This window comes from Arachis ipaensis, chromosome B3 (genome assembly GCF_059453495.1).
Source record: "Arachis ipaensis isolate K30076 ecotype BB chromosome B3, ASM5945349v1, whole genome shotgun sequence".
Lineage (NCBI taxonomy): Eukaryota > Viridiplantae > Streptophyta > Magnoliopsida > Fabales > Fabaceae > Arachis > Arachis ipaensis.
Genome location: NC_142438.1, coordinates 108,054,796 through 108,065,489, shown reverse-complemented (window position 1 = coordinate 108,065,489; position 10,694 = coordinate 108,054,796). Strand labels below are relative to the sequence as shown.

General features: G+C 39.3%; 2 non-coding genes across 2 annotated transcripts; both read right to left on the bottom strand.

The window, feature by feature from the left end:
• Positions 1-288: 288 nt before the first annotated feature.
• On the bottom strand, positions 289-396 carry LOC148571980 (small nucleolar RNA R71). Its single transcript, XR_015908810.1, has one exon. It is a non-coding gene; the product is annotated as a small nucleolar RNA R71 (small nucleolar RNA).
• Positions 397-8,315: 7,919 nt separating this feature from the next.
• On the bottom strand, positions 8,316-8,423 carry LOC148571979 (small nucleolar RNA R71). Its single transcript, XR_015908397.1, has one exon. It is a non-coding gene; the product is annotated as a small nucleolar RNA R71 (small nucleolar RNA).
• Positions 8,424-10,694: the final 2,271 nt, after the last annotated feature.

The window sequence follows — 10,694 nt, the reverse complement described above, 5'->3', positions numbered from 1 at the left end:
AACTTTGAGCTGAAACCTCAATTAGTTTCTCTGATGCAGCAGAACTGCAAGTTTCATGGACTTCCATCTGAAGATCCTTTTCAGTTCTTAACTGAATTCTTGCAGATATGTGATACTGTTAAGACTAATGGAGTAGATCCTGAAGTCTACAGGCTCATGCTTTTCCCTTTTGCTGTAAGAGACAGAGCTAGATTATGGTTGGATTCTCAACCTAAAGACAGCCTGAACTCTTGGGATAAGCTGGTCACGGCTTTCTTAGCCAAGTACTTTCCTCCTCAAAAGCTGAGCAAGCTTAGAGCTGATGTTCAAACCTTCAGACAGAAAGAAGGTGAATCTCTCTATGAAGCTTGGGAAAGATACAAACAGTTGACCAAAAAGTGTCCTTCTGACATGCTTTCAGAATGGACCATCCTGGATATATTCTATGATGGTTTATCTGAGCTATCAAAGATGTTACTGGACACTTCTGCAGGTGGATCCATTCACCTAAAGAAAACGCCTGCAGAAGCTCAAGAACTGATTGACATGGTTGCTAATAACCAGTTCATGTACACTTCTGAAAGGAATCCTGTGAATAATGGGACGCCTATGAAGAAGGGAGTTCTTGAGGTTGATACTCTGAATGCCATATTGGCTCAGAATAAAATATTGACTCAGCAAGTCAATATGATTTCTCAGAGTCTGCATGGAATGCAAGCTGCATCCAACAGTACTCAAGAAGCATCTTCTGAAGAAGAAGCTTATGATCCTGAGAACCCTGCAATAGCAGAGGTAAATTACTTAGGTGAACCTTATGGAAACACCTATAACTCAACATGGAGAAATCATCCAAATTTCTCATGGAAGGATCAAAAGCCCCAACAAGGCTTTAATAATGGTGGAAGAAACAGGTTTAGCAATAGCAAGCCTTTTCCATCATCAACTCAGCAACAGACAGAGAACTCTGAACAAAATGCTTCTAATTTAGCAAATCTAGTCTCTGATCTATCTAAGGCCACTGTAAGTTTCATGAATGAAACAAGGTCTTCCATTAGAAATCTGGAAGCACAAGTGGGCCAGCTGAGTAAAAGGATCACTGAAATCCCTCCTAGTACTCTCCCAAGCAATACAGAAGAGAACCCAAAAGGAGAGTGCAAGGCCATTGACATAAGCGCCATGGCCGAACCTCTGAGGAGAGGAGAGGACGTGAATCCCAAAGAGGAAGACCTCCTGGGACGTCCAGTGATCAATAAGGAGCTTCCCTCTGAGGAACCAAAGGACTCTGAGGCTCATCTAGAGACCATAAAGATTCCATTGAACCTCCTTATGCCCTTCATGAGCTCTGATGAGTATTCCTCTTTTGAAGAGAATGAGGATGTCACTGAAGAGCAAACTACCAAGTTTCTTGGTGCAATCATGAAGCTGAATGCCAAATTATTTGGCATTGATGCTTGGGAAGTTGAACCTTCCTTGTTCATCAATGAACTAAGTGATCTGGATCAACTGACATTGCCTCAGAAGAGACAGGATCCTGGAAAGTTCATAATACCCTGTACCATAGGCACCATGATCTTTAAGGCTCTGTGTGACCTTGGTTCAGGAATAAACCTCATGCCCCTCTCTGTAATAGAGAAACTGGGAATCTATGGGGTGCAAGCTGCTAAAATCTCACTAGAGATGGCAGACAGCTCAAGAAGACAGGCTTATGGACAAGTAGAAGATGTATTAGTAAAGGTTGAGGGCCTTTACATACTTACTGATTTCATAGTCCTGGACACTGGAAAGGAAGAGGATGAATCCATCATCCTAGGAAGACCTTTCCTGGCCACAGCAAGAGCTGTGATTGATGTTGACAGAGGTGAAATAGTCCTTCAATGGAATGAGAACTCCCTTGTATTCAAAACTCAAGGATCTCCCTCTGCAACCATGGAGAGGAAGCAGGAAAAGCTTCTCTCCAAGCAGAGTCAACCAAAGCCCCCACAGTCAAACTCTAAGTTTGGTGTTGGGAGGCCACAACCAAACTCTAAGTTTGGTGTTGAACTCCCATATCCAAACTCTAAGTTTGGTGTTGGAGAGTCCCAACAAAGCTCTGCACATCTGTGAGGCTCCATGAGAGCCCACTGTCAAGCTATTGACATTAAAGAAGCGCTTGTTGGGAGGCAACCCAATGGTTATCTAATTCTTATTTTTATTGTTTTTCATGTTTTCTTAGGTTCATGATCATGTGGAGTCACAAAATAAATATAAAAATTGAAAACGGAATCAAAAACAGCAGAAGAAAAATCACACCCTGGAGGAGCATCTGTCTGGCGTTCAAACGCCAGAACAGAGCATAGTTCTGGTGCTGAACGCCCAGAATGGGAGCATCCTGGCCCTGAACGCCCAGAACAAGCATGGTTCTGGCGTTCAACGCCAGAAATGGCAGCAAAGGGGCATTGAACGCCCAAAAAGGGCACCAACCTGGCGCTGAACGCCCAGAGTTGTGTGCAAGGGCATTTTGCATGCCTAAATTGGTGCAGGGATGTAAATGCCTTGACACCTCAGGATCTGTGGACACCACAGGATCATCTCAGGATCTGTGGACCCCACAGGATCCCCACTTTACCTCCTCATAATCCTAGTTTTTATTTCCACATCTTCTTCTTCATCTATTCCTTCTTCTTTTGCTCGAGGGCGAGCAACATTCTAAGTTTGGTGTGGTAAAACAATTATGTAAAGGATCTATAGCTCAGTGGTAGAACATTTGACTGCAAATCAAGAGATCCCTGAGATACCTCAGGGGATACATTTTCTTCCACACAATTATTGGGAGCAACTAAGGGTGGAACATCAAGAGCACTCCATCATCCTTCATGAAATCAGAGAAGATCTAAAAAGCAATGAAGGAGGAGCAACAAAGGCAAGGAAGAAACATAGAAGAGCTCAAGGACATCACTAAGGTGGACTCATTCCTTGTTCTTACTTTCTCTGTTTTTCATTTTCTATGTTATGTGCTTATCTATGTTTGTGTCTTCATTACATGATCATTAGTAGTTGGTAACTTTGTCTTAAAGTTATAAATGTCCTATGAATCCATCACCTCTCTTAAATGAAAAATGTTTTAATTCAAAAGAACAAGAAGTACATGAGTTTCGAATTTATCCTTGAACTTAGTTTAATTATATTGATGTGGTGACAATGCTTCTTGTTTTCTGAATGTATGCTTGAACAGTGCATATGTCTTTTGAAGTTGTTATTTAAGAATGTTAAATATGTTGGCTCTTGAAAGAATGATGACTAGGAGACATGTTATTTGATAATCTGAAAAATCATAAAAATGATTCTTGAAGCAAGAAAAAGCAGCAAAAAAAAACAAAGCTTGCAGAAAAAAAAAAGGGGGGCGAAAAAAAAAAAAGAATAGAAAAAAAAATAGAAAGAAAAAGAAAAAGCAAGCAGAAAAAGCCAATAACCCTTAAAACCAAAAGGCAAGGGCAAATAAAAAGGATCCCAAGGCTTTGAGCATCAGTGGATAGGAGGGCCTAAAGGAATAAAATCCTGGTCTAAGCGGCTAAACCAAGCTGTCCCTAACCATGTGCTTGTGGCGTGTAGGTGTCAGGTGAACACTTGAGACTGAGCGGTTAAAGTCAAGGTCCAAAGCAAAAAAAGAGTGTGCTTAAGAACCCTGGACACCTCTAATTGGGGACTTTAGCAAAGCTGAGTCACAATCTGAAAAGGTTCACCCAATTATGTGTCTGTGGCATTTATGTATCCGGTGGTAATACTGGAAAACAAAGTGCTTAGGGCCACGGCCAAGACTCATAAAGAAGCTGTGTTCAAGAATCATCATACTGGACTAGGAGAGTCAATAACACTATTCGAAATCTGAAGTTCCTATAGATGCCAATCATTCTGAACCTCAATGGATAAAGTGAGATGCCAAAACTATTCAAGAGGCAAAAAGCTATAAGTCCCGCTCATATGATTGGAGCTATGTTTCATTGATAGTTTGGAATTTATAGTATATTCTCTTCTTTTTATCCTATTTGATTTTCAGTTGCTTGGGGACAAGCAACAATTTAAGTTTGGTGTTGTGATGAGCGGATAATTTATACGCTTTTTGGCATTGTTTTTAGTGTGTTTTTAGTAGGATCTAGTTACTTTTAGGGATGTTTTCATTAGTTTTTATGTTAAATTCACATTTTTGGACTTTACTATGAGTTTGTGTGTTTTTCTGTGATTTCAGGTATTTTCTGGCTGAAATTGAGGGACTTGAGCAAAAATCTGATTCAGAGGTTGAAGAAGGACTGCTGATGCTGTTGGATTCTGACCTCCCTGCACTCAAAGTGGATTTTCTGGAGCCACATAACTTGAAATGGCGCGCTTCCAATTGCGTTGGAAAGTGGACATCCAGGGATTTCCAAAAATATATAATAGTCCATACTTTGGCCAAGAATTGATGACGTAAACTGGCGTTCAACGCCAGCCTTCTGCCCAAATCTGGCGTCCAGCGCCAGAAAAGGATCCAAAACCAGAGTTGAACGCCCAAACTGGCACAAAAACTGGCGTTCAACTCCACAAATGGCCTCTGCACGTGCAACACTTAAGCTCAGCCCAAACACACACCAAGTGGGCCCCGGAAGTGGATTTATACATCAAATACTTACTCATGTAAACCCTAGTAGCTAGTTTATTATAAATAGGACCTTTTACTATTGTATTTGACATCTTTGGTCTCAGTTTTATTCCATTGTTCATCTTTGAATGCATTGTTCTTAGACCATAGGGGCTGGCCACACGGCCATGCCTGGACCTTCACTTATGTATTTTTAACGGTAGAGTTTCTACACTCCATAGATTAAGGTGTGGAGCTCTGCTGTTCCTCAAAGATTAATGCAAGTACTACTGTTTTCTATTCAATTCTTCTTATTTCTCTTCTAAGATATCCATTCGCACCCAAGAACGTGATGAAGGTGATGATTATGTGTGACGCTCATCATCCTTCTCCCCTATGAACGCGTGCCTGACAAACACTTCCGTTCTACATGAAATAAGCTAGAATGAATATCTCTTAGATCTCCTAACAGGAATCTTCGTGGCGTAAGCTAGAATGATGGCGGCATTCAAGAGAATCCGGAAAGTCTAAACCTTGTCTGTGGTATTCCGAGTAGGATTCAATGATTGAATGACTGTGACGAGCTTCAAACTCGCGATTGTTGGGCGTTAGTGACAGACGCAAAAGGAGGGTGAATCCTATTCCAGCATGATCGGGAACCGACAGATGAATAGCCGTGCCGTGACAGGGTGCGTGAGCATATTATTCACTGAGAGGAGGGGATGTAGCCACTGACAACGGTGATGCCCTTGCATAAAGCCAGCCATGGAAAGGAGTAAGACTGATTGGATGAAGATAGCAGGAAAGCAAAGGTTCAGAGGAACGAAAGTATCTCCATTCGCTTATCTGAAATTCCTACCAATGAATTACATAAGTATTTCTATCCCTATGTTATTATATTAAATTCGAAAACACCATTATCACTTTATATCTGCCTGACTGAGATTTACAAGGTGACCATAGCTTGCTTCATACCAACAATCTCCGTGGGATTCGACCCTTACTCACGTAAGGTATTACTTGGACGACCCAGTGCACTTGCTGGTTAGTTGTATCGAAGTTGTGACAATTATGTATTGAGATCAGAGCACCAAGTTGCTCACGTTGCCGGGGATTGTTTGAGCCTGGACATCACAATTTCGTGCACCAAGTTTTTGGCGCCGTTGCCGGGGATTGTTTGAGTTTGGACAACTGACGGTACATCTTGTTGCTCAGATTAGATAATTTTTTTTTATTTTATTTTCAAAAATCTTTCAAAAATATTTTCAAAAATCTCTCATATGTTTTCGAAAAAAATAAAAAAATTGTTTTCAAAAATAAATTATTCTATGGCTTCAAAATTTTTAAGAATGAATTCTAGTGTTTCATGAAATATGTTGAATCATATCTGGCTGTAAAGCCATACCCAAACTACTTTGGGATTGGTATTCAACTAATCACTCCAGCCCATGTAATTATATGTTGCATCCTGGCTGGCTGTAAAGCCATGTCTAAATTCGTTGGACTGAGGCTTGCAATTGGTTATCAAGAGCAAGCTAGTTGGAGCTAATCCACCTGCTACTGTTCCTGATCTACCCGCTGTTGATCCACGATCACCTGCTGAAGCTTGGCTGGCCATAGGCCATGTCTAGTGTTTTGGACTGGAGCTTTCATTGAAAGCTTGGCTGGCTAGTGAGCCATGTCTAATTCCTGGACTGAAGCTTTAGACTAACATGGCAAGATTCCTAGAATTCATATTAAAAATTTTGGAATCCTTATTTTTCCTTTTAATTTTCGAAAAATATAAAATAAAAATCCAAAAAAAATTAGAAAATCATAAAAATCAAAAATATTTTCTGTTTCTTGTTTGAGTCTTGAGTCACACTATAAGTTTGGTGTCAATTGCATGTGCATCTTGTAATTTTCGAAAATATCATGCATTCATAGTGTTCTTCATGATCTTCAAGTTGTTCTGGGTAAGTCTTCTTGTTTGATCTTGATGATTTTTTGTTTTGTGTTTTTTCATGTTTATCATATGCATTCTTGAATTCTTAGTGCCTAAGCATTAAAGAATTCTAAGTTTGGTGTCTTGCATGTTTTCTTTGCATAAAAAAATTTTTCAAAAATATGTTCTTGATGTTCATCATAACATTCAAAGTGTTCTTGGTGTTCATCTTGACATTCATAGCATTCTTGCATGCATTCATTGTTTTGATCTAAAAATTTCATGCATTGCATAATTTTCATGTTTTTCATAAAAATTTCAAAAAATCAAAAAAAATATCTTTCCCTTTTTCTCTTATCAAATTCGAAAATTTGAGTTGACTTTTTCAAAAATTTTTAAAATCAAATTGTTTCTCATGAGTCAAATCAAATTTTCAATTTGAAAATCTTATCTTTTTCAAAATCTTTTTCAAAAATCAAATCTTTTTCAAAATTCTTAGTTATTTTCGAAAATTCCAAAAATATTTTTCAAAAATCTTTTTCTCATTTTAAATCATAATTTTCGAAAATAACTTAAACAATTAATGTTTTGGTTCAAAAATTTGAAGTTTGTTACTTGCTTGTTAAGAAAGATTCAAACTTTGAGTTCTAGAATCATATCTTGTGATTTCTTATGAATCAAGTCATTAATTGTGATTTTAAAAATTAAATCTTTTTCAAAAACTAATTCCTATCATATCTTTTCAAAAATATCTTCTTATCTTATCTTTTTCAAAAATATCTTTTCAAAATATCTTTTCTAACTTCCTAACTTCTTATCTTTTCAAAATTTGTTTCAACCAACTAACTAACTTTTTGTTTGTTTCTTAACTTTTTCAAAACCACCTAACTAACTCTCTCTCTCTAATTTTCGAAAATATCTTCCCTCTTTTTCAAAAATTTCTTATTAATTAACTAATTATTTTTAATTTTTATTTTTAACTTCAAAAAAATTTTTCGAAAAAAAAATATAAATACTAACAATTTTCAAAAACTATTTTCAAAAATCACTAACTCCTTTTCAAAATTAATTTTCGAAAATTCCCTCCTTCTCTCTCATCTTATTCTATTTATTCATTCATATCCTAACATCTCATCTCACCTCTCTTCCATCCTCACAGATATGTTTCTTCCATTATATTACATTCTTTGTCTCCCCATCTTCTTCCACTCACACAGGAATCCCTATACTGTGGTATAAAGGATCTCCATTATTATTATTATTTTTCTGTGCCTTCTTCTTTGTCATATGAGCAGGAGCAAGGATAAGAACATTCTTGTGGAAGCAGATCCAAAACCTGAAAGAACTCTGAAGAGAAAATTAAGAGAAGCTAAAATACAACAATCCAGAGATAGCCTTTTAGAAATTTTCGAACAGGCAGAGGAGATGGCAGCCGAAAATAATAATAATGCAAGGAAGATGCTTGGTGACTTTACTGCACCTAATTCCAATTTACATGGAAGAAGCATCTCCATTCCTGCCATTGGAGCAAACAACTTTGAGCTGAAACCTCAATTAGTTTCTCTGATGCAGCAGAACTGCAAGTTTCATGGACTTCCATCTGAAGATCCTTTACAGTTCTTAACTGAATTCTTGCAGATATGTGATACTGTTAAGACTAATGGAGTAAATCCTGAAGTCTACAGGCTCATGCTTTTCCCTTTTGCTGTAAGAGACAGAGCTAGATTATGGTTGGATTCTCAACCCAAAGACAGCCTGAACTCTTGGGATAAGCTGGTCACGGCTTTCTTAGCCAAGTACTTTCCTCCTCAAAAGCTGAGCAAGCTTAGAACTGATGTTCAAACCTTCAGACAGAAAGAAGGTGAATCTCTCTATGAAGCTTGGGAAAGATACAAACAGTTGACCAAAAAGTGTCCTTCTGACATGCTTTCAGAATGGACCATCCTGGATATATTCTATGATGGTTTATCTGAGCTATCAAAGATGTCACTGGACACCTCTGCAGGTGGATCCATTCACCTAAAGAAAACGCCTGCAGAATCTCAAGAACTCATTGACATGGTTGCTAATAACCAGTTCATGTACACTTCTGAAAGGAATCCTGTGAGTAATGGGACGCCTATGAAGAAGGGAGTTCTTGAGGTTGATACTCTGAATGCCATATTGGCTCAGAATAAAATATTGACTCAGCAAGTCAATATGATCTCTCAGAGTCTGCATGGAATGCAAGCTGCATCCAACAGTACTCAAGAGGCATCTTCTGAAGAAGAAGCCTATGATCCTGAGAACCTTGCAATAGCAGAGGTAAATTACTTAGGTGAACCTTATGGAAACACCTATAACTCAACATGGAGAAATCATCCAAATTTCTCATGGAAGGATCAAAAGCCTCAACAAGGCTTTAATAATGGTGGAAGAAACAGGTTTAGAAATAGCAAACCTTTTCCACCATCAACTCAGCTACAGACAGAGAACTCTGAACAAAATGCTTCTAATTTAGCAAATCTAGTCTCTGATCTATCTAAGGCCACTGTAAGTTTCATGAATGAAACAAGGTCTTCCATTAGAAATCTGGAAGCACAAGTGGGCCAGCTGAGTAAAAGGATCACTGAAATCCCTCCTAGTACTCTCCAAAGCAATACAGAAGAGAACCCAAAAGGAGAGTGCAAGGCCATTGACATAAGCGCCATGGCCGAACCTGTGAGGAAAGGAGAGGACGTGAATCCCAAGGAGGAAGACCTCCTGGGACGTCCAGTGATCAATAAGGAGCTTCCCTCTGAGGAACCAAAGGAATCTGAGACTCATCTAGAGACCATAGAGATTCCATTGAACCTCCTTATGCCCTTCATGAGCTCTGATGAGTATTCCTCTTCTGAAGAGAATGAGGATGTTACTGAAGAGCAAACTGCCAAGTTTCTTGGTGCAATCATGAAGCTGAATGCCAAATTATTTGGCATTAATACTTGGGAAGTTGAACCTCCCTTGTTCATCAATGAACTAAGTGATCTGGATCAACTGACATTGCCTCAGAAGAGACAGGATCCTGGAAAGTTCATAATACCCTACACCATAGGCACCATGATCTTTAAGGCTCTGTGTGACCTTGGTTCAGGGATAAACCTCATGCCCCTCTCTGTAATAGAGAAATTGGGAATCTATGGGGTGCAAGCTGCTAAAATCTCACTAGAGATGGCAGACAGCTCAAGAAGACAGGCTTATGGACAAGTAGAAGATGTATTAGTAAAGGTTGAGGGCCTTTACATACCTACTGATTTCATAATCCTGGATACTGGAAAGGAAGAGGATGAATCCATCATCCTAGGAAGACCTTTCCTAGCCACAGCAAGAGCTGTGATTGATGTTGACAGAGGTGAAATAATCCTTCAATGGAATGAGAACTCCCTTGTATTCAAAACTCAAGGTTCTCCCTCTGCAACCATGGAGAGGAAGCTTGAAAAGCTTCTCTCAAAGCAGAGTCAACCAGAGCCCCCACAGTCAAACTCTAAGTTTGGTGTTGGGAGGCCACAACCAAACTCTAAGTTTGGTATTGAACTCCCATATCCAAACTCTAAGTTTGGTGTTGGAGAGTTTCAACAAAGCTCTGCACATCTGTGAGGCCCCATGAGAGCCCACTGTCAAGCTATTGACATTAAAGAAGCGCTTGTTGGGAGGCAACCCAATGTTTATCTAACTTTTATTTTCATTGTTTTTCATGTTTTCTTAGGTTCATGATCATGAGGAGTCACAAAATAAATATAAAAATTGAAAACGGAATCAAAAACAGCAGAAGAAAAATCACACCCTGGAGGAGCATCTGTCTGGCGTTCAAACGCCAGAACAGAGCATAGTTTTGGCGCTGAACGCCCAGAATGGGAGCATCCTGGCGCTGAACGCCCAGAACAAGCATGGTTCTGGCGTTCAACGCCAGAAATGGCAGCAAAGGGGCATTGAACGCCCAAAATGGGCACCAACCTGGCGCTGAACGCCCAGAGTTGTGTGCAACGGCATTTTACATGCCTAAATTGGTGCAGGGATGTAAATGCCTTGACACCTCAGGATCTGTGGACCCCACAGGATCATCTCAGGATCTGTGGACCCCACAGGATCCCCACCTACCTCATCATCTCTCTTTCCATTCATGATCATCCCTTCTACTTTCCATTTACCACTCACATCCATACACCCACTACCTTCAAAATT